Genomic DNA, 21152 nt, shown 5'->3' on the forward strand with positions numbered 1-21152 from the left:
TTATTTCTTTATTCCCTAAATTTTCTTCACAGGCCTACAACTTTTCTCGTCGTAGATCTGGTTTAGATCTACAGTTGGTGCTTTCCTGCAATTTGGAAATACATGATATTTAAACAATGTGAGGAAGCCCCTTAATAACACGTGGTAGGTGGGTCCATGTCCTTCTTTTGGGCTGGAGGGTGGACAAGGTGGCAAGGTGAGCTGGTATTTTGATTGGTGCCTGCTTTCCCACATTCTAAGCTTTGTCAAACTTCCTAACAATGCAGAGAACCACTTTGGTGACATACATCCAAGTGATGTCATGGTAGATGGTTGCAAAGGTTTAGAAGTTATGGATTTTGAGCACTGTTCAATGCAATCTAATCAATGGGTGACACATACTCACAATAAGGAGTTGTGAGGATTTTATGCAATGCAGGTATGCACCCTTGCAATACGTGGCTAGTGTGACATCATGGGCCCACCCTTCTAAAAGTGGTAATGATAGCTCATCTTTCATGGCATCTATTAGGTGAGTTAGAGTACAATAGGGGCATCTCATTGGTCAATCTCACTGACTAGGTACACAATCATCTAAATCTCTGGTCCCCGTAGGGCTGGCACTTCCCCACATTAACAAGATGCGAGGAAGATAAGAAATGCAAGAAAGTTCCTTGCTACCATGTGTCCTTGTGGGGTCAATTTTTTTCCAAGTGGTGCCAGTTGTTGCCAGGGTAGTTGGTAAGTTGAATGCTAAGTGTCTTGTGGGCCCAAGAATTTCGAGGGGGCAAGCACAACTTTTTGAGGATCTTTCATGATCGTCGATCTTGCAGAGATCAACGATCAGGGGATTCTAACATTTTGAAAATGCATAACCTTTAAACATTGCAAGGAAGCACCTAAGGGATACATGTCCTAGTGGGCCTAGCCAAGGTGTTAAAAGTTAGCATTGACAGTTGATCTGGCGGTTATGTATTATCATGGTCAAGGTTTGAGGAGGTGGTGCAGCTAGTCAGTTGGATGTGGTGAGCCGTGCGAAGACGTTGTGAGATGGTAGGAGGATAAAAGACCATTGGCCCACGTGGCTCATTTTTCTTGCAGGATTCATTTGACTTGCTAATTTTGCTAATCGACAAGCTAGAACTAGAAAATTAGGTTTTCCAGCGCGATCCAATCCTTGTGATTGATGCCAACCACTCTGGAATGAATGCTACCCCCAAGAGAGCACTCCACCACCTCTGATCTGATTTGTCTACTTGGTCAGACAATTTAATGACATCATTTCTATCTTCTTAGGGCCCTATTCCAACAAAGATCAGATATCATTGCATCTAGATCTATACTCAGATCAAATTTTCCCCATGATTATTCTCTGCAGGACTTCAATGCAATGGTTGTAGAGTAATGTCAGTGGAGAAATATCTTAGTTATGCTTGAATTATAAAGGTAATTTTTGTAGATTTTGTTCAGGCTAAACCTTCTCTGACTTCTCTGATATTGCTCTGCAATTTCATGTGTAAATTCCCTCTGCCTCTAAACTATATGGCATTCTACCTTATCTCCTTTAACCATTGATGTAAAGTGCAAGAACTATTTTCCTCTCATTAGTTTTTTGTGGATATCTGTAATCTGGATGACTATATCTCTTCTGGCTTATGAATGATATATAAGTGAATCTTCTCTTTCCTTGTGTCATTCATCTAGGTTTTTTGATTTGCATGTGGTTGTTAGATTAAAATAAGTCTGAATGTGTATATCTTTTGGTGTCATGATGGTTCACTAGTGCATGTATGGATAGAGATTTCTTTGAACACTCTATTTTGGTGCATCACCTTCTTAGATTAGAATAGGTAGATTTTCTTTCATGCTCTCCTTCTCCCTTTTCTTCTCCAAGAATAGTTAGGTGCACCCTGATAGTAAGAGGAAGCTGGCCTTCTCCAGAGATTCAACCTCATAGTTTAAGTCCCACAGCTTGGAGGTTGTTTCCATGTTTCACAAGGTTGTCCTTAGGTAAGACTTTGGACAAGGGTGCAGACCTATGTGACAATAGGTCCTAAGATGCAAAATGAGATTTTGGGTACAGGATGTCATTTTGGGTGAGATGCATAGTGAAGACCTATAGTGGCATTTAAATGTAGTTTTTGGGTCCCAAAATGTAGTTTGGAGGCTCAAAATGGTCATATAGGTGTGCTACTACACTGTGATAGCACCAAGTGCACTTCAATAGTATCAATTGTAACTATGGTGTAGTTTAGACACAGTTGGTAGTTTCATGGTGCAATTGGGAAGCTAGGTTGAAGGGTTGTTGATTTTGAGTGGGGTGGTTGTCAAGTTGTTATGTCAGGAACCTAGGATGCTAAGGATGATGTTCTGATGGGTTAGGAGATCTAGAATGAAGGTAAAAACCTAGGGAATGATGTCTTAAGTGAAGAAAATGAAGGCTAGGAGATGCAGAATGTAGATCAGGGCATGCCACTATAGGGGGGCCTATCTAGGTACTTATGGACACCTTTGAAGCCTCAAAATGCCATCTGGAAGCCCAAACTGGGTTCTCAAACTACCAAGTGCACTCAAATAGTACCAATTAGGCCTATGGTGTAGTTGAAGCTAGTTTAGGTGTAGTTGGTAGTTTTAAAGTGCAATTGGGAAGCTGGGTTGAAACTGAGGTAATTTTAAGTGTTAGGGTTTCCAGATTGATGTCACAGTGAGCTAAATAGTAGAGAACAATGCTAAGATCAGCATGAAGGTTCAAGATAATGTTTAAGATGCCTATAATTATTGTTAAAGTGTGCAAGATGAAGGTTGGGTATGCAAAGATGCAAGATGGAAGATGCAAAGTGCAAATTTTGAGGTTGAAATGCAAAGAATGTAAGCTAAGCCCTAATGAATGTAATATGAAAGATAAGCGATACTAAGTGAGGACTAAAAGATGAAATATAAAGCCTATATTATGTAAGTATGAGGCTTAAAGTAGGGTGAATGCAAGTGGGTTATATGTAAGGATGAAACCTATGTTATGCCAAGCATATTTAGGATAACAAGTTGCACATTTAGGACCAAAATTTGAAAAGTTTTGACAAAGGTTGTAATGTTTCGAAAATGTGTAATGATTTCCAAGGTGTAAATTTGAATTTTGGCTTTTATCTTGATTAATGTTTTACACACATGCAAGTCACATTAAGACAAGAATAGTTGTTGTTAAAAGTGAAAAAATACACCACAACCTAGGCTTTAGGACTATATCCACTGAATTCCTACTTGAACTGAAGTTCATTCATACTTATCTAGAGTGAACAACCTAGGATCTTGGCACCACAGGCTCCCCCTTACAATGCACTCACTTCTTAGGGCTACCAAGAACTACTTTCCAAGGGACTATTGTCTCTACTAAAGACTGTGAGAATGTAGGATTTCATCATGGACATGGGTGACCCCTTGAGCTAGTGGATAGAAAGGATTTTGGCCACTAAAACATGGTTTTTAGTAAGGGCATGTTTTTTAGCAAGTGAATGATAAACTTCCTCAAAAGGTCTTCCAACCCCGAGAACCAATGTTTGACACACCACAAGGGTATTAGAAGAGAGCTATCACATAGCAATACCATTGACATAGCTTTCACCATATATGAGTTTTATATAGCAACTGGAATGTTGACCTGGCTTTTGGCTTGTTATCACTCTAAAGTTGTCCCCTGGAATACCCAATATCAAGTATCTTGGTCCAAGGCAGGCTTCCTATAGAAGTCACACAGATTTCTCTTACACCTAAGATCCATGAATGGCGAGGGGAGAGGATATGTCCATGTAACCCCTAGGGTTTTAAACACCATAGACATGCCAAGTGGAAAAGAAAAAGTATATTTTATGCACCCAAAAAAGTGTTATCTAATCTAGGAAATCCACACACATGGTTTTGACAAACACATAGGGTCTTTGCCAACATCCTAAAAATAAGAATTAGTAGTTTTTAAGGATTATGTCTTCATCCAATGATCACTACACATTGAAAATAGACCATTAGTAACACAAAAACATCTACTCTAGGTCCTAGAAGCAAACAAAAACCCTAAATTCAAATTCTGATTGAAACATGTGCTTTTTGTGAACCAAGAGCACTTTGGCAGAGCAAACTACACCCCAGAAGGCTAGAATGGTTCGAGATGCCCCCAAGTGCACTCAAATAGTGATAACTACACCCATGGTTAACTTGGGGCCTAGAAGGGTCCAATTGGTAGTTTCTAGGCACAAATGGGAGGTCAGTTGCAGATTGTAGGGAATTGAGCCCTAAATAATACCCAGAAACTAGATTTTTGAACTCTACCCTCCCAAGTGTTCTTAGATAGTGTAGACTACACTCATGGTGTATTTGGGGCCCATAAGGGTGTATTTGATGGTTTCTAAGTGTAGTTGGTAAGCTAAGAATAGCATATAGGGGTTATAGTGGCTCCTAGACTCCTAAAACTACCTCCTAGGGGTCCCAAGTGCACCCTGATAGAGTAGAGTGCACCCTAGGATAGAAAGCTATCAAAATTCATGAAATAAGAGCATAAAACCATACTAATAGGTCCCCTAATTATGCTAGGTGTGATAAAGGAGAGAGAATAAGCCCTATACCCCGCCAAGTGAGTTTCTTCCTTGCACCTACAAGAACAAACACAAGAAACCCAAGTTGGTTAAGCATGTTCACATCAGGTTCCCAATTGTAGGATAAGAAAATTAGGCTAATGTCTAACATACTATGAGAAAATCACAAACTCACTAAACATATATTGACACCCTCTAGTCTACCATGAAAGCCAAATTAATAGAAAGGAAGCAACATAAGGTTAGAAACCCCCTCTTTCATTTGTAGCTCCCATGTCCTTATTTCTTCTCCATATGATGTAGCTCCAAATTGCCTATAGTGCACACAATTTTGAAGAAAAAATCTATGATAGGGATAATGGTATGAGAATATTAGAGGATGTGATTTTAGCATGAGAGATGGAGCAAAAGTCTATAAACTAGGGACTGAAAATGAGAGGAAGAATACTCATTTTATAATCAACATGGAGGATGAGAGCATTGGAATTGTCACCTTGGATATGCAACTTGGCAAGAGATTCCTTTGAGAATCCATGATGCATATGACATGAGATGCTAAATGTTGGATCGCATGACACTTGGAAGTCAAACTTGGCTAAAGAGGGAAGAGATTCTATGATGCATCATATGGCACCTCAAACCCACTTAAAGCCAAGTATCTATGACAATGGAAGCCAAATATGGATGTGCATAAGAGAATAAGAATATATGGATTATGACATATCTTAGCCAACTGTCAATGGAGAATCCATGAGGTGTCACACCCATGTCTCACATTGATGTCAATCTCATGTGGAATATTTGAATTAAAAATCCCTTATTCCACACAAATAGAAATTCGTGGAAAATGGAATTAATGGTGGAAAATATGACTTAGGAAATTAAGAATTTCAATGGTTTGTAAATGATGACTCAATTAATTAATAAAATATCAATTAATTAAGAAGGTTAGTTAAGAATAATAATTAGTGAAATGACATAGGATGAAATTATGGGTTGTTTAATCCTATAGGAAAAATTAGTAGATGATTGGCTAGTTTGATTTGATAAGTGCAACAATATGCTTTGATGAAATATGAAAATAATGGAGATTGACTAGGATGATGATGGATAGACCAAAGCCATGGTCAAATTGATTGATAGGTTGAAATGATAACATGCCAATGACACATGACATGAACTAAAGATATATAACACTTAACTAACATTGTAAAATGCTATAGGATCGAGATTGGTTGATAGGGTTGATCATAATAACATTGATAGACACTATAAATTTTATTAAATGGTTGATAAGGTCATCATCCAACACTAAGAGACTCGACAATATCAAAGATTAGATGATGTGAATGATAGTTTGACCTAGCACTAAGAGCCATGATAATACTAAGATCAGATTGATAAGATTTGATAGATTGATAGGTTTCCAAGGCACAAAAAGCCACAACAATGCCTAGGATTGGATAAATGATGATTTATTTGGGATGTTTGACATGTTTTCAGTTGATTAGGACTGATTATAGGTGATTATGAGTTGATTTGGGGTGATTCTAGGTTGATTTGATATGATTTTGAGTTGATTTGAAATGGTTTTGAGTTGATTTGAAATGGTTTCTAATGATGTTGAAATGGTTCCAAAATGATGTGAAAATAATGTGAAAGAGGATATGAATGATGAAAAAAACTATTGAGATACAATCATGTTGGCCAAAAGATCAAAGTTAGTGGAATGAGAAAATGGGATGAATTATTATGAAAAGTGATGTCGATTCAAGGGCCCGAGAGTATTTTCAAGGGTTACCACTCAAGACAATGACCAAATAATGAAAATGGTAGCTCAATATTTTAACAATGAAGATACAAATCCAACACAACTGATAGTTCATAAATCAAAGTTGAAATGCAAAAGTTATGGCCTCCAGAGTGCAACATAGGGGTTACGTGAGTAGTTATGGGCATCTTACTTCCCCAAGTGTGCCCAAAATGCACCCAAGTATGCCTAGTTTGCACTTGATAAGCCCAAGTATGATATGATAGTATCAAGTGTGCCCATGGTGCACTTAAGAAGCCCAAGTGTGCTCTGAGAGTGCAGACTATGCCCCAGAAGGCTTCGAGGGCCAAAAATAGCCCGACTAGACTTTAAATAACCTAAAACTTTGCATACATGCCAAAAATGATAGAAAAAGTTCATAACATGGGTGAAATCAGTCAAAAATGGTCAAATTTGGTTAATCTTGGTCAGACAAAGGTTGTACTTGGTGGAAAGCCACAGAAGGTTGACAAACAGTGTGGGATGATGTATGAATGCAGGAATGCAAGATGAAGATGATTTGGTGCATCGGAATACATGATCATTGTGTTGAATGAAGAAATTAATGATAGAAGATTGAGAAGACGTGATGAGCACCAATTAGAATGAGGTGAAGACTTTTTCTTTCAAAAAGTGCTCTATATGTCAAATGGAGCTTCATTTTGATGAAACCGTAAATGCGAACCATTTTTTAGCATCTATAGTATAAAGATAGAAAACATGAAAAGTAGCTAGATGAAGAAGGAGCCAATCAAAATGCAGACCATATATGTAAAACCTAAGATGAGAAAATAGAAACTTTACATTTCTCCCCTATGATTGGATTCCATAGGACAATAGATCATTTAGAAAATGGTAAAGACCAAACTAGATGAGTATTGCTTAATATATGAGCCATGGGCATTGACACAAAAAGATGAAAAGGTCAATATACACAAAAAATGTAGGCAAGGTAGCATGCTTACTTTCCAAGAAATCCTAATGTGATACCAGAAAGATAACATATGTGCCAAATGCCATAAAAGGAATATATAAATTAGGAGCATTGATGTCATAAACAGGCAGCTTGTATGTGAGACCTCCTAGAATCTGCTCAACTATCATTGTCCAATGACCCTTAACAATAAAATAAAATACATACCCAAGTTAATTATAATTGATCCAAAAACAATCCTCAACTAGAGCATTTTGCACAGTAGTGAGATATGTTTTCAATGCAACCAAATTGTAAATTTACCAACTTACCTTGTTCTTCATGTATTGATCATTAACTTGAAAGTAATATTGAGGATTAGAAAAATATTTGCTAATCTACTTACAAAACATGTTCCATTAAAAAAAAAAAATTGAATATACCATCAAATTAAAACATATGGTCAATCATTTTTTAAAGTCTAAAGCTAGAAGTAAGAAATACTATAAAGTCTTCTAAAATGGAGTCTATAGACAAAAGAATCAAAAGCAATCAATAGATTTCAAAAAAAATGCAATCAAGAGATAGAGACATTACACACATTGCTTTACATGTACTCTGAACTAGTTCCAAAAAATTTCTCTCCATATACCCCTAATCCATCTCAAATAAATGTAGAACTAGCTCCTTGGAATGGACTGTTAAATGGATTTGGTCCTATGTTAGGTGGTCTCTGCATGGCAGGTTGTCCTCCAAGATCTTCAAGCATAACTCTAGGTCATTGTACCAAAATAGAGGTTGTTTACTGTACAAAACAAAACAAAATGGCCTACTACACCTCGAGACAAAAACTAGTTACAAATTATACATAACCATCAACACAAAGTTCAAAGATTTGTTCAAAGTATCACAAACTAGTTCCATCCATCATTTAGCAATCTCCCTTTTTCATACAACACAACCATAGTGAGAAAAGATGCAAATAAGTATATAAATAGCCATGCCATGCCACATTTTTTTGTAGTAATTGTACAACTAAAGATTTTTAATTTGCCTTGTTTAAATTGATAATGCAACCGTACTTTAAGAGATTATGTAGCTTGAAAAGCATAAATTTCATTGATGACATTTTAAAATTCAATGCTCAATGAGTTGTCTGAAATTAAAATTCAAAATATGTACTAAAAAAAAGGAACCACATCCCCACAAATATTGATACATTAGATATTTATTAATATAAAAAATGAATCAAGTCACCTAGATCGATTCCATTAGTATTTGGTGAGTGCAATGGAGCAAGGATGGTTACATCTTTAATGTGCACATTATTGCATTCACCATAAATGCCAAAAATAAGCAATAGAATTCACCAAAATTGCAACATAAGAGAACCATTGTTTAACTTCCATTAAAATGTTCAAAAATAGAATACTACCTCACTAAAAATGATGATAGACAAACTTGCAAAAAAACCATCAAGAACACCTAGTCCAGGGGATTCCAAAGCACCATTAATTATATGCAAAATTGCACCACTACAATTCAATGCAAGTATGGTACTCTCTACCCACATCAGCAGAAAGTATGATTTAATAGATTTAAGTAATGTCTTCCCTGCAGATAATAAAAACATTTAAGTTGGTTTATGACAAACATGCCAACTAATATACAAGGCATTCTATAGAAAAACACAACATCCATGAATTAGGTAGCCAAAATTTGAATCAAATCACACATTTAATATCTTCCTAAAGAAATATCTTGACATGTATTCAAGCTATTTGTTGGATATTAGAAACAACCTCTAATCTATTTCTTAACAACATCCTTGATTTTGAGCACGAATATTACCAAAGCATAATCAGCTTGAGACATAGGCAAATAGGCACTAGTATGGAGATAGAGATGCCAATCAAATTAGAGCCCATTAGCAAATGAATAAGATAAAACTAATATATGTATATATCAAAAATTGAGAATGTTAAGAAGGGGACAAAGGTTCAGTTTTTGTTCCTATAATGAATTTTCCCTATAACTATGATCCAAAATCAAAAGTCAAGAACAACATTTCCAAAAACAAAAATATAGATATCACACATGATATTTCCAACTAGAAAAGGCAACTCCAAAGTAACTAACCTTAATATAGAGTACTAATTCTCTATAGGCTTTCATGATAGGCAAAGAATGATCCTTTTCTGGCCCTACAATGCTCATAGTATTCCTCCCTTTTAGAGTCATATAAAACTGCAAATTGGTAATGGGAATGTGGCATTTCCAGATTAAACTCATCCTTGAGTAGATTGAGCTACAACCTATTACTGAATAGCACAAATCTGAGAACATTGTATAGAAGCCATAAATTTTTAACAAACTCTTCCCTCAAACCCTCATAGGCATCAAATTTATCAATTATCAAAAAAAAATTAAGTGATGTTGATAGCATCAATATCAATTCAAATTCACTTTGACATTTTTACATATTTGCAACTAGAGGAAATGAATTTATCAGCCCCATCAAGACATCCATCTTCATATTATCCCTATTAAATGTCCAGCAATTCTTAACATCATGGAAAAGCTACATTTAGCCAATAGATTGAGTGGTATGTAATGATTCTACACTTCTATTTATATCAGTGTTGAAGGACCCAGACTAGCCTCTAATTTCACGTTGCATGAGAAGAAAGGTTGGGTATGGTTCAAAAACATCGCAGGCACTTGTTGATGCTTCCATTGCAAGTGAGAGCTCTAATTCAATCAGCTCTAAATTATGAAGTTCTGGCAGAATTGATGCTCCTATGCCCAACTCTTCATGCCTAAATAAACTGATAAGAAACAAATTAAATGTTTTTTTTTAGTCTATGAACTAGACAATTTAACTATGTAGAGATTAGTAGTGCCTATCTCCTTCAATCATTTTGGATTAGTTCAAATACTTAATCCAAATGAAATGAAATATATGATGTGCAATAAAATGGATGAGAGCAAAATTTTCATATTTAAGATTTGCATCTTCCAATTTTGTCCTTCTAGAAATAGTTTATAGAATATTAGGTTTATAAGATCTCCACAAGATTGTTTCTTTGTCTCTATTTTCTCTACTAAGTGAAGTTTTCCTTTCACAAGTACAAATGTTCATAGAATGCAAACTAGAATCAAGGAATGGTGTGGAAAATTACATCCAACTGCATTGTAAAATTTATAGATGAAGAGCATTCAAACACCTTAAGTAGCTTAAATGACTAGAAACATTTGCCACCATTATACAATAAGGCACATTACGGAAGCGTTGGCTATCAAAATATGACCAAACAATCTAAACAAGGATGATGGATGGATCTTAAAGCAAAGTTTGAAAACCTATCATCGATAAAATTAAGAGTGATAAATTTGTTCAAAATACATATGCAATCAAAACTAGAAGTTCATGCATCAAAGCTATAAAATATGTTCATCAATTCACTTCCATAATTTCCTTCATGAGCTATCCTCGCATCTTCCCTTCTGGTTTTAATAAATTCAATATTTATGGATGGCAATTTCTTTATAGCAATCCAATCACACTTTGATTTACAAGGGATCCAGAAATATGACAAATGTAAACATCACCTCAAAGTGAAATTGTACCTTAATTTAACACTAAATTCTATACTTTTGTAAATGATACTTCAAATCTTAAGCAAACTGGAATTGTTTGATATACTCAATAAACAAATTATCCAAGATTTCTATATTATCACACAAAATTAAAAAATCTACAGTTTAAAAGAATTTCAGTTGTAAAAATAACCTTGACTTAACCTCTTTACTAAATCTACCATGGTCATCAAAGCACTTATTTGAAGCAAAACACAAAGTAGCATTTACAAACCAATTTCACAAATGAAACTTGAGGATGTCAATCACACAGCAATAATTCTAGAGATGGTTTGATATTAAAGGTTAAAACACAGTTCATCTAGCTGAAAGGAGAATGAAAAATAAAACTTGATAGGCAATAAACTTGTTGAGCGCATAGATTGGTAGGGTCAACAAACAAAAAAAACTAAGTATCAGAGAAAAGTCATAGTGATTTGTGGTACCTGTTAAAGCTCGGACATACTTCAAATTTAGCTTTAAAAATTAAATCCCAAAACTTATGTAATGAATATTCATTAGGGAAAAGCCAAAACATTGGAACTTGTTTTAATGAATGAGCTCAAATGCATTTCATGCCTATATCCTATGTTAAACTATATCTCTAGAGCTGTCTCTTTTCCATTTTGGAGAGAAAATTGTGCGGAAGATGGAACAATTATTACAAGTTAAAAACTCCAAGATTCCCATAGAGATGAAAACAAAAAATGAAACAAGACAAAGAGTGGCTCTTACCCTATTGGTTGGAGAGTAGTACTCACACTCACACATTTTATCAATGTTAGAGGTAGAAAATTAAAAAATTCTATGGAAATGTAAATAAATGAGGTGATGCCTCTTACCCTTTTGGAGAGGAGAGTTTGTAAAATTTATCAAGAGCCAAAAATTATAAAACTATCATGGAGATGATAATAAACTAGGATTGAGTCAGTGGTTGCTTTTGCTAAAGCTCTCATAGTTCATCGAGAACCTAGACCAATATGCTTTGGATGCTTAGTCTCTATCTTTGTACCTCAAAGCCTCATCTTGATAGAGGCCACCAAAGTGTCTTTCCTTTGTGAAACATGAGGCACAATCCCCATCTTTAGAAGCTTGGTGTCCCATCCTAGAGAAATTTGTCCATAGAAGCCTCATGTTTAAGACATTCGCTCATCTTTTTGTCTCAGTCCATAGTTTTTCTTTGTCCTCATCTCCTATCATTTAATAGAAGATGAGATTGGCTTTATGCATTTTTAGGATTTCCTACTTCATCATATTTAGTTTTCAACTAGGTATGTACATAACAATTTTACTACTTTCAATTATTATAGGTAGTAATATTAGAAAATTTCTTTAAATAAGTCTAAATTTTTTATTTAAGATAAGTGAGATTTTCTAGCAGTAAGGTAATACTAAAATATCTATTAAAATTGGCAATTTTTATGATCCATGCAGTTATTACAGGAAAAGAGAAATAGCATAAGGACATAGAAAAATAGTGAGGGGCCTCTACACTATATAAAACTAGATTATCACAAAACCCCCCAAAACTGACTAAGTAGAATAGGCTTATTTGATTAGCAACATGCAAAATAGTACCACTACAAATATGCACAATAGTGTCCATGATAGTATTAAAAAAATAGTAAATGGTAAAATTGATAATCTACTTATCAGCAATATAGTCTAAGGAACTTGGAAAAGATAATATTCCACTGACTCTTTAAATGGATAAATAGCGTCAACCTAAATGGGACAACAAGCAAGACTAAAGCAAACATAGGAACCATTAGGACATTTGGATGCCTTCAACAAGGCTCTAATATTTGTGTAGCTCCTAAAGCACCTCAAGCCAAGTGTCCAACTTTCCTACCTTCGGGTGGTCATGGCCCATGGGTGTAGACACCTAAAAACCTTTAGAAAATAAAGTATTTTTATTTTCTGAAAAATTCCTGATGACATCATCATTTATTAATTAATTAATTATTTAATTTATTTATTTATTTTTATGCCATTAAATTCCTTTATCTTAATTAAAAATATTTAATTAAGGAATCCCTCCCAAAAATGTTTAAATCTTATTTAAACATTATTTCCTTATTTATTAATTATTTAATTAATAAATTGACCAAAAAACCCAAAATAAATTAAAAATTTATTTTTTGCCCAAAACTTGGCCAATTTTCTTAAGACCACTAACCTCTTCCAAAATCTTCTAATCCTTCTTTAATTTTTATTAAAGGCTAATCCCATCATTTCCTACCCCTAATCCCAACTCAAAATATTAATTAAGATTAAATATTAATCCTCATGTTTATTAAAAAAGTTTTAATAAATATCTCCTCAACCCAAACCCTTGAAATAAATAAAACTTTATTTATTTCTTAAAAATCTAATTTATCCTCATCCTAAGAAGTTCTAGACTCTTCTAGAAAGTCTTCATCCTCATCCTAGGAAATTCTAGACTATTCTAGAAAGTCTTTATCCTCATCCAAAGTCTAGACTCTTCTAGAAGATGTCTTTAAACCTAATCCTAATCCCCTCCTAACCTTGTCACATTCCCTAAACATGGGTTAAAACTTACTAACCCAAGCCAAAGTTAACAAATATCTCCTCCTTCACCCACCCTCATTAAATGCCATCCACTTGCCTATCCCTAAGCTAATCCTAAACCATCCTAATCCATCCTCTAATCATTTGCACAAGCCTAAGCAAGCTTAAAACCCTCCTAATCAAGCCCAAGTCGAAATTGCTCTCATCTCCCTCAAAATATCTCAACCATAAAAGTTTATGAAGCCCACTAGGCCATAAATGACTCTTCCAAGCCCTTTTATTGCTCTTACAAGTCATTATGAGGGTCTTTATGAAGATTTTATCCCTTGAGCCTCCTTTGTTGACTCATCCTTCCCCTTTCCTCCATCCTCTCACCATGTGACATGTGTCACTCTTTGATTGGTTGTAAGGAAGCACAATCCATGTGCTCTCTTCTCATGCAATCTGAGCCCTCCATGAGCTTTTTCCCATCCTTGCATCTTAGCCCTCAATCCCTCAAGCCTCTTGCCTATAAATTGGATCCTTCCCCTTTGCAAAATAACACAATCCATGAAGTAAAGTCATAATGCCATTTTAAGAAGCCATTTTACATTAAAACTATACACTCACACCCAAATTCCAACTCCATTTGAAGCCCTTTTTGAAGCATAAGCTTGAGCATACATCCTATCTATTTAGACAAAGCTACTCAACAAGAGAGCTTCTCATTGAGAGAGTCCATTAATGGCTCATATTCTCAATTGAGAGCTCATCTTAGTCTATCTTGAAGTTTATGAATTTTGTTTAGTTTGTAGAAGCTTTATTTAAATTTGGTTTCTATTAGCATACTAACATTGCTCATATACATTTTGGCACACCTGGTGGGACCCTGCATGGGTCATCTTCATTAGCTTTTTTAGTCAGGTTTTGTACGTCATTTGCTAATTTTGGCTAATTTTGCTTGTTTTTTTTTATTGGTAGGATTGTATAAATTGGTTTTGTAGGTCCACATGAGCATGAAGAAGACAAAGGAACTCATAGTCTATCTCACAGTATTTGCAGATTTTTCAAGCTTATAGGTGGACAAAGGACTTGGAATTCTTCTTCCTCTTCTTGTCTATATTCTTCTTATTCCATCTACTTCTTCTTCTTCTTCTTGTGGGAGATCTTGGCCATTTTTTTTAAGGAAGCAAAATCATACACACTTATTTTTAGTGCTTAAAATGAACCCCCAAATCATACTTAAATCCATTAAAAAATTAAAAATTTGCAAAAAAGAAAAAATCTTTTAACAAGTGAAATTAAACCAATCCAATCATTTGCATCCTTGCAACATCAAGGTTTTAGATGCATTCATGTAAAGTTAGGAACACTTCATTTTTGGGAATTTAAAAAGAACTTCAAGTTTCCATTTCAAAAGGTTCAAAATCAACACTAAGTGCACACTAAAATCTAAATCAAACTCAAAGCATCAATCAAGGATAAAATGAACCTCATTTGTAAATATTTTAAAGTTCTTTAAAAATCTCATGAAAACTAAGAGTCCTAAATGGTTGCCAAAAATTGTCCTAAAATCTTTTTTATTTGTTCCAAACAAATTTCTTGTTGCAAAATCTTGAATGTTTCTTAGGTTTTTCATGCATCAAAACAATCTAGGAATATCATTTTTGGGCTTAAAATATGCAACTATAACACAAAATCTTGAATGAAAACCAAAGTCCAAAGAGTCATTTTCACTTTTGAGTCCAAAACAATCTTGAATGATCTAAGGTTAAAACAAAGCACTTCAAAGTTCTTAAAACAACACACAAAATCTCAATCTTGAATGCTCAAAGGAAAAAACTTGAATGTTTAACCACTTGTCTTTGAATGCATGTTGCTAAAATCACTCTTGAATGCCATGGATTAAAATCAAATTTTCCTTGAATGCATGATTAAAACAACAAATCTAATCTTGAATGCCAAAGATCAATTAACCATTGCAATATCAAACACTTCATTTGGAGCTTCTAAAATTGAACAGAACAAATCTCTTTTCCACATGCAATCTAGGTAAAGTTTGATTTTTGGACATTTAAGAAACTTTGTTAAGTTAAATACAAATTTTCAAAAATCAACTTGAGTAGTTCCTTGGACTCACCTCTTTTCTAATCACCCATCAATTCAATCATTGGTTGCAATCTCAACGCCATTTATGGGGATGGGTCTACTTGAAAAAGGTATTAAATGTTCCACAATCTAACTCACTCACTTGGTCTTTGAACGTTTTCTTTAACTTTATCAAAATTCTTAAATGATCAAAACTCTAGATTAAATCGATCACACTTTAAGTTTGGGCAATAAAATTGAACAACTATTGACGTGGAGGGCCTTCGGGTGCACGCTTGACAAATCGAGTCTCACACATCTTTGCTTTGGGCTTTAAAACAAAATCACACCAACTCTTGAATGCTTTAAAAGGAAATTAATCGATACTTGACGTGGAGGGCCTCCGGGCGCGCGGGTTTACTTTTTTTTTGACCCTAACTCTTCTTCTTGTATTCATTCTTTGCTCGATTTTGTTTTGTTGGCGCTTCAAGTTGGAATTGAACATTGTCTCTTAAACATGAGTGCTTGCAAAGTCTAGATCAGCATACATAAGAGTCAGTTGGTAAAAGAACAAGCATGTTTTTTAGCCCAAGGTCATCCAAGTCTTCTCTCCCCTTGTCGTCTTTTGGGGCCATCTTGGGTGCATAAGATTAGGATCCAAAACCTTGTTTCTTTTTAGGAGGCCTGCTTGGGGATTTCATCACCCCTTGGGACAACCTCAACTCTAGCGTTCTGGCAGAGTATAAAGATCGGGAGGTGAATCCAAAGACACCTCTCTTGGAATCAAGATTTTTGTCACTCGGGCTAAGCCTCAAGGAACTTTATACCCTTGAGAAGTGAAAGAGGAGAAGTGGGTTACCGCTCCTCTCGGCTGTGTGACATATTTTTGGTTTCATCTACGGATTTGGGCCTCACGTACCTTTGGGTATATTGAGGACTCCCTAGCTAAACCAACTGTCAGCCTTGTAGACAACCATCTAGGATGTTAATGTGTTTGAAGTGACTGATTGAAAAATTTGTAAAACACACACACTCCTTGGCCCCAGTATCACATTCTGGGAATCAAAACTTCTATCTGGTTGTTTCTATCTATTGCTTGGTCTTTTACTTATTGAATGCATGTTTTCCAAACTTGGTCAATCCTAGCTTAGGGCACACTTAGCGTAGTCACTACCTATCCCAGAAGTTGAACAAGTTGAAGCAAAATAACCAAGATCTCTCAAAGCAAAGCAGATTCAAGAATTGATGTCAGAGCAACCCAAACCCAAACAGAAGTTCCACAAAGTTAAACTCAAACCATCTCAGGCAGACCAAGAACTTTCAGCCAAGAGAAGGGAACTAACACCAAGTCCTTGAATTGCCAAACTCCACAAAGTAGAGGACAAAGCTACCGACAAAGCACTTCAAGAGGCCTGGTTAGAGCGCACCATCAAATTTAGCCAAAATCCAGGAGTTAATCCTGCTTATGCCTTACCAACTAGGCATGATTTCTATGATTAGACCCCCTTGTTTCTCCACATCTTCTTGGATAAGCTTCACTTTAGAGTCATCTTTGTAGAAAATCTAGCCATTTTAGGTTATCCCCTTAAGCATTATTAGCTCATTCATCTCATTTAGAACCAAACCATCTAGCCAGCAATCAAAACCTCACATCCAAGCCTTCAAAATTGTTGTCACTTTTGCCAAAAGTTTGCCACTCCTAAAATCTTCCAAATCCATCAATCTCACCAAGGTTATCCCTTTGACAGATCTTTGTCTAGGGTAATCCAGCTTTGTCACTTGTTATCCCTCATCACCTTGAGCTAAAGGTTGGGATCCACAAGTGGTCAATCTCGTGTTCTTCCTAAAGGATCATCAGTCTATCCTTAAGTTGACACAATCACCACCAAGCTTGCACATAGGAAAGCAGACCTTTCGTGCTTTGGCAACATATCTTTGAAGTTAGAATCTCCAACCCAATCCTCCTTAGGTTTTTTCATATAGCTTTGCCTTAACCTAGGAAATCATTTGCATAGAGAAGCCTTCCCCCTTTTGCATCCATCAGCATTATTGCATCTCATCCCTAGGAGCATTTTTCATGCCACCCGTCACTCGCTTAGCCAAGAACAAAGAAACAATGGAGCCCTATCATTTGGATCAAACAGCCTGACCCCCCTTGAGCACTCAGCCATCCTTCAGCCCAGAGAAAGCTATGCCATCATGTACTAACATTGAAGCTTTCATGAACCAACCAGGAAATGCAGTATTGGTAAATGCCATTATAGACAAGAACAAAGAGACAATCATGGCTAATTTTTGAAGGGAAAATGTAGGAACCTTTGACTTTGGAAGACCCCCTCCATTATCAGATCCATCTCACCCATTGTTTGGGCAGCTACCACCACCCATAGGCTCTCATGATCCAAATTATCCTCAATATATGCCAAAAGAAGAGCCTCCAGCCAATCCATATGATCCAACAGACCCAAACATACCATCATCCACCCAAGTTGAAATCTCCATGCCGCAAGCCAACCCAGCCACCACCACTCCATCCTTGGTTCATACCTCTCTGCTCCAAACCCCCTTTACCCAAAACAGCTCACCGTTCACCCCCTTCACTATTGTTGCTACTGCTCCCCAACCCAGCCTTCCAAATCCACCCATCTCCCAAATCAGTGCTAGCATCTTTAGCTAACCTCAGCAATATACAATAGGGATGCCACCCATGGGGCCAAGTAATCAACCTTTCATCACCCCCAGCTTGTTTATTATAGCCCAAAGCACAATCCCATCATTTCCATTAGGTCTTGGGAGCTCAGTGCCATCAGCCACAAATCCACAAGCTACTACCAATTTTCTACCAAGCTCCCAAGTAACCCCAGCTCCCGCCACCACTCTACCAAGCTTTCAAATCTAGCCACCAAGCTATCAAACCCCATCAGTTTCATTTCCAAGCTTTCAATTCCCACCACCTCCACCACCAACTAATCCATTACCTCCTATTACCAACTACTTTTCAATGCCACTTCTAGGAGGTAATCCACCAATCCAGCCAACCACCAATTATTTGCAGGTACCATCCCAAATGGGGGCACAGCCCACATACCTTGGTCAAACCCCACAAGCCCCCCGATCCTTTTCCCAAGCTTCACAGCCATCTTATACCTTACCTCCACAAAGGCATTCATTTATCCCACAGCCAGCTTATGTTCCTCAATCCCAACCTCAAATCCCATATCAACAGCAAGCCCTGTAGCACATGCAGCAATATGCGCCACCTCCCCCTCAACAACCCATCATCCACCATGCAGTTGCCCAAACAATGTACAATCCCTATCAGCGAATCCCTCACAGCCATCCATATTCAGTGGCCCCATCTAGCGCATACCTACCTCAAGGCACTCCTACATTTTGGGCACCCCAGCCATCACCTATCAATTCAGAATGGGAGCAAATGAAGATAGCTCTGAAAGCCGTCCAAGAAGGGAATGATCCGAAGACATTCAAGTTTGAGAATGTGTGTCCTTACCCATTTGACAGAGCCATTACCATGACACCATTTCCCAAACACTTTGAGGTACCCAAATTTGACAAATTCAGAGGAAAAGGAGACCCTGTCACACATATCAAAGAATTTTACATGCACTGCCAGGACGTAGCATACAATGATGTCTTCCTCTTGCACCTTTTTCCCAAAAGCTTGGTTGGACCAGCTCTTGAATGGTTTTATAGAATCCCCTATGGCACAATTAAAAACTTTTCTGAATTATCTGAGGCATTCGTAGCCCAATATGCCCATCTTGTTGAAACAGAGCTATCAATAGTTGACCTTGTCCACACTAAGAAAAAAGGTGGAGAAAGCCTTGCTGAATACCTGCAAAGATGGCAAACCCTTACCACCCACATATCCTGCACCTTGCCAGAGCGCCATGTGGTGAAAATGTTTATTGATAATGCCCATCCTAGCTTGGCTCACCACATGACCATGAACTATTTGCAGACCTACAAAGAAATCAAAGAGAAAGGAATGATCCTTGAGCAAGGACTCATTAAATATGGTGTGGTCAAGATTTACAAGGAAGCCAACCAAAATCAATCACATTCCAATGACAAGTCTAGGTATTGCAACAAAAACAAGCACATTGCAACAGATGGCGTCACTGATACCAGACATGTGAATACTATTGGTCCTTCTCAAAACCTGTCCAACTCACCATATCAACCAAACAATCAACAAGCTATCAATTACCAATAGCATAATCACCAAAGCTATCAAAACCACAATCCAAGACCCAACTTTCAAGTATCTAGCAATCAAGCTAATGCCATCAATGTAGCTGCAGGACAAAAGCCCAGATTCCAACCTGCACCTAGAAATTATACACCCCTTCGTGAACCTTTGGATGTCATTTTTGAGAAATTAGTCAAGGAAAACCTCGTCAAATTTCCTCCTACCCAGCAAATTGACCCAAGCCAATCTAAAGCTGCATGGTACAAAGATAATGAGTACTGCAAATTTCATAGGGTAAAAGGTCACACTACCCTCAGATGCATGAAACTGAAAGACTATGTGCAGGACCTCATTGATCGGAAGGAAATCACTGTTGGTGCCCAAACTTCTCCCAATGCAGGCTTATAGATCTATCAAAATGCTTTTCCTCCACACCACAACCAAAATATTGGAAAAGCACCTATCCAAACCAACAACAACAACACCAACAACCGTCAGCCAAACCAACAACATGGGAAGAACAATGACCACACTTCATCCTATATAGACTATGGTAGCCTTATAGGTTGTATATCCAGGAAAGAGCCTTCTGTCGATGTTATCAATATCCAAGGACCAAACAATGAATGTGCAGTCACCACTCGAAGAGTGCAATTTAACATCGTAGGCCCACCCATTCCACTAGCACCATCAGCTCCATCAAAAAGTTAGTACAATATCTTGGAACACCTTAGGAACATGCCAGCCCAAATCTCCATTTTAGACCTTCTTCGCACTAGTCTTGTGTACAAGAACATCCTTGATAGTGCTCTCATAGAATCCCGTGTCCCTTTAGATATCAATGCCACTAATTTTCATAATCTTGTTGGACACCTATCCTCCTCATGTGCCCTATCATTCAAACCCACCGACATACCTGTGGTCGAGCCAGATCACACCCTTCCGCTTTGCATAGCCATCATGGTATCCAATTTTTCCATGAAAAGAGTAATGATAGATAATGGATCAGCCTTGAATATTTGCACCCTAAAATTCATAAAACAAGCTAGGTATACTGAGGCAGATATCATCAGTGAGGTTATCACCATCAAAGCTTATGACAACTTGGAAAGAACCACAGAAGGAACTATTTTGCTGCCAATCAAGGTTGGGCTAGTCATCCAAGAAACACTCTACCATGTTATTGATCTAAACCTACCATTCAACATCCTCCTCGGCCGCCCATGGATTCATGCCATAAAAGCCGTTCCATCCACTTACCATCAGTGCGTCAAATTTCCACATCAAGGCACTGAGGTAACCATCCATGCCGATCCATAACCCTTTGCTTACTGCAATGCGGTTGAAGCTTCATATAAAAACCATTGCCCTGAAATTGATATTGGCACATCCATCGCTATCTCATCCCACACTTGT

At 36.9% G+C, this 21152-nt stretch overlaps 1 pseudogene; it reads right to left on the minus strand.

Annotated features, from left to right (window-relative positions):
* The window catches only part of LOC149576442 (uncharacterized), a 48243-nt pseudogene extending 40165 nt beyond the window's left edge, over positions 1 to 8078 (minus strand).
* Positions 8079 to 21152: the final 13074 nt, after the last annotated feature.

This window comes from Cupressus sempervirens, chromosome 1 (genome assembly GCF_028749045.1).
Source record: "Cupressus sempervirens isolate cs-2001-9-10 chromosome 1, ASM2874904v1, whole genome shotgun sequence".
Taxonomy (NCBI): domain Eukaryota; kingdom Viridiplantae; phylum Streptophyta; class Pinopsida; order Cupressales; family Cupressaceae; genus Cupressus; species Cupressus sempervirens.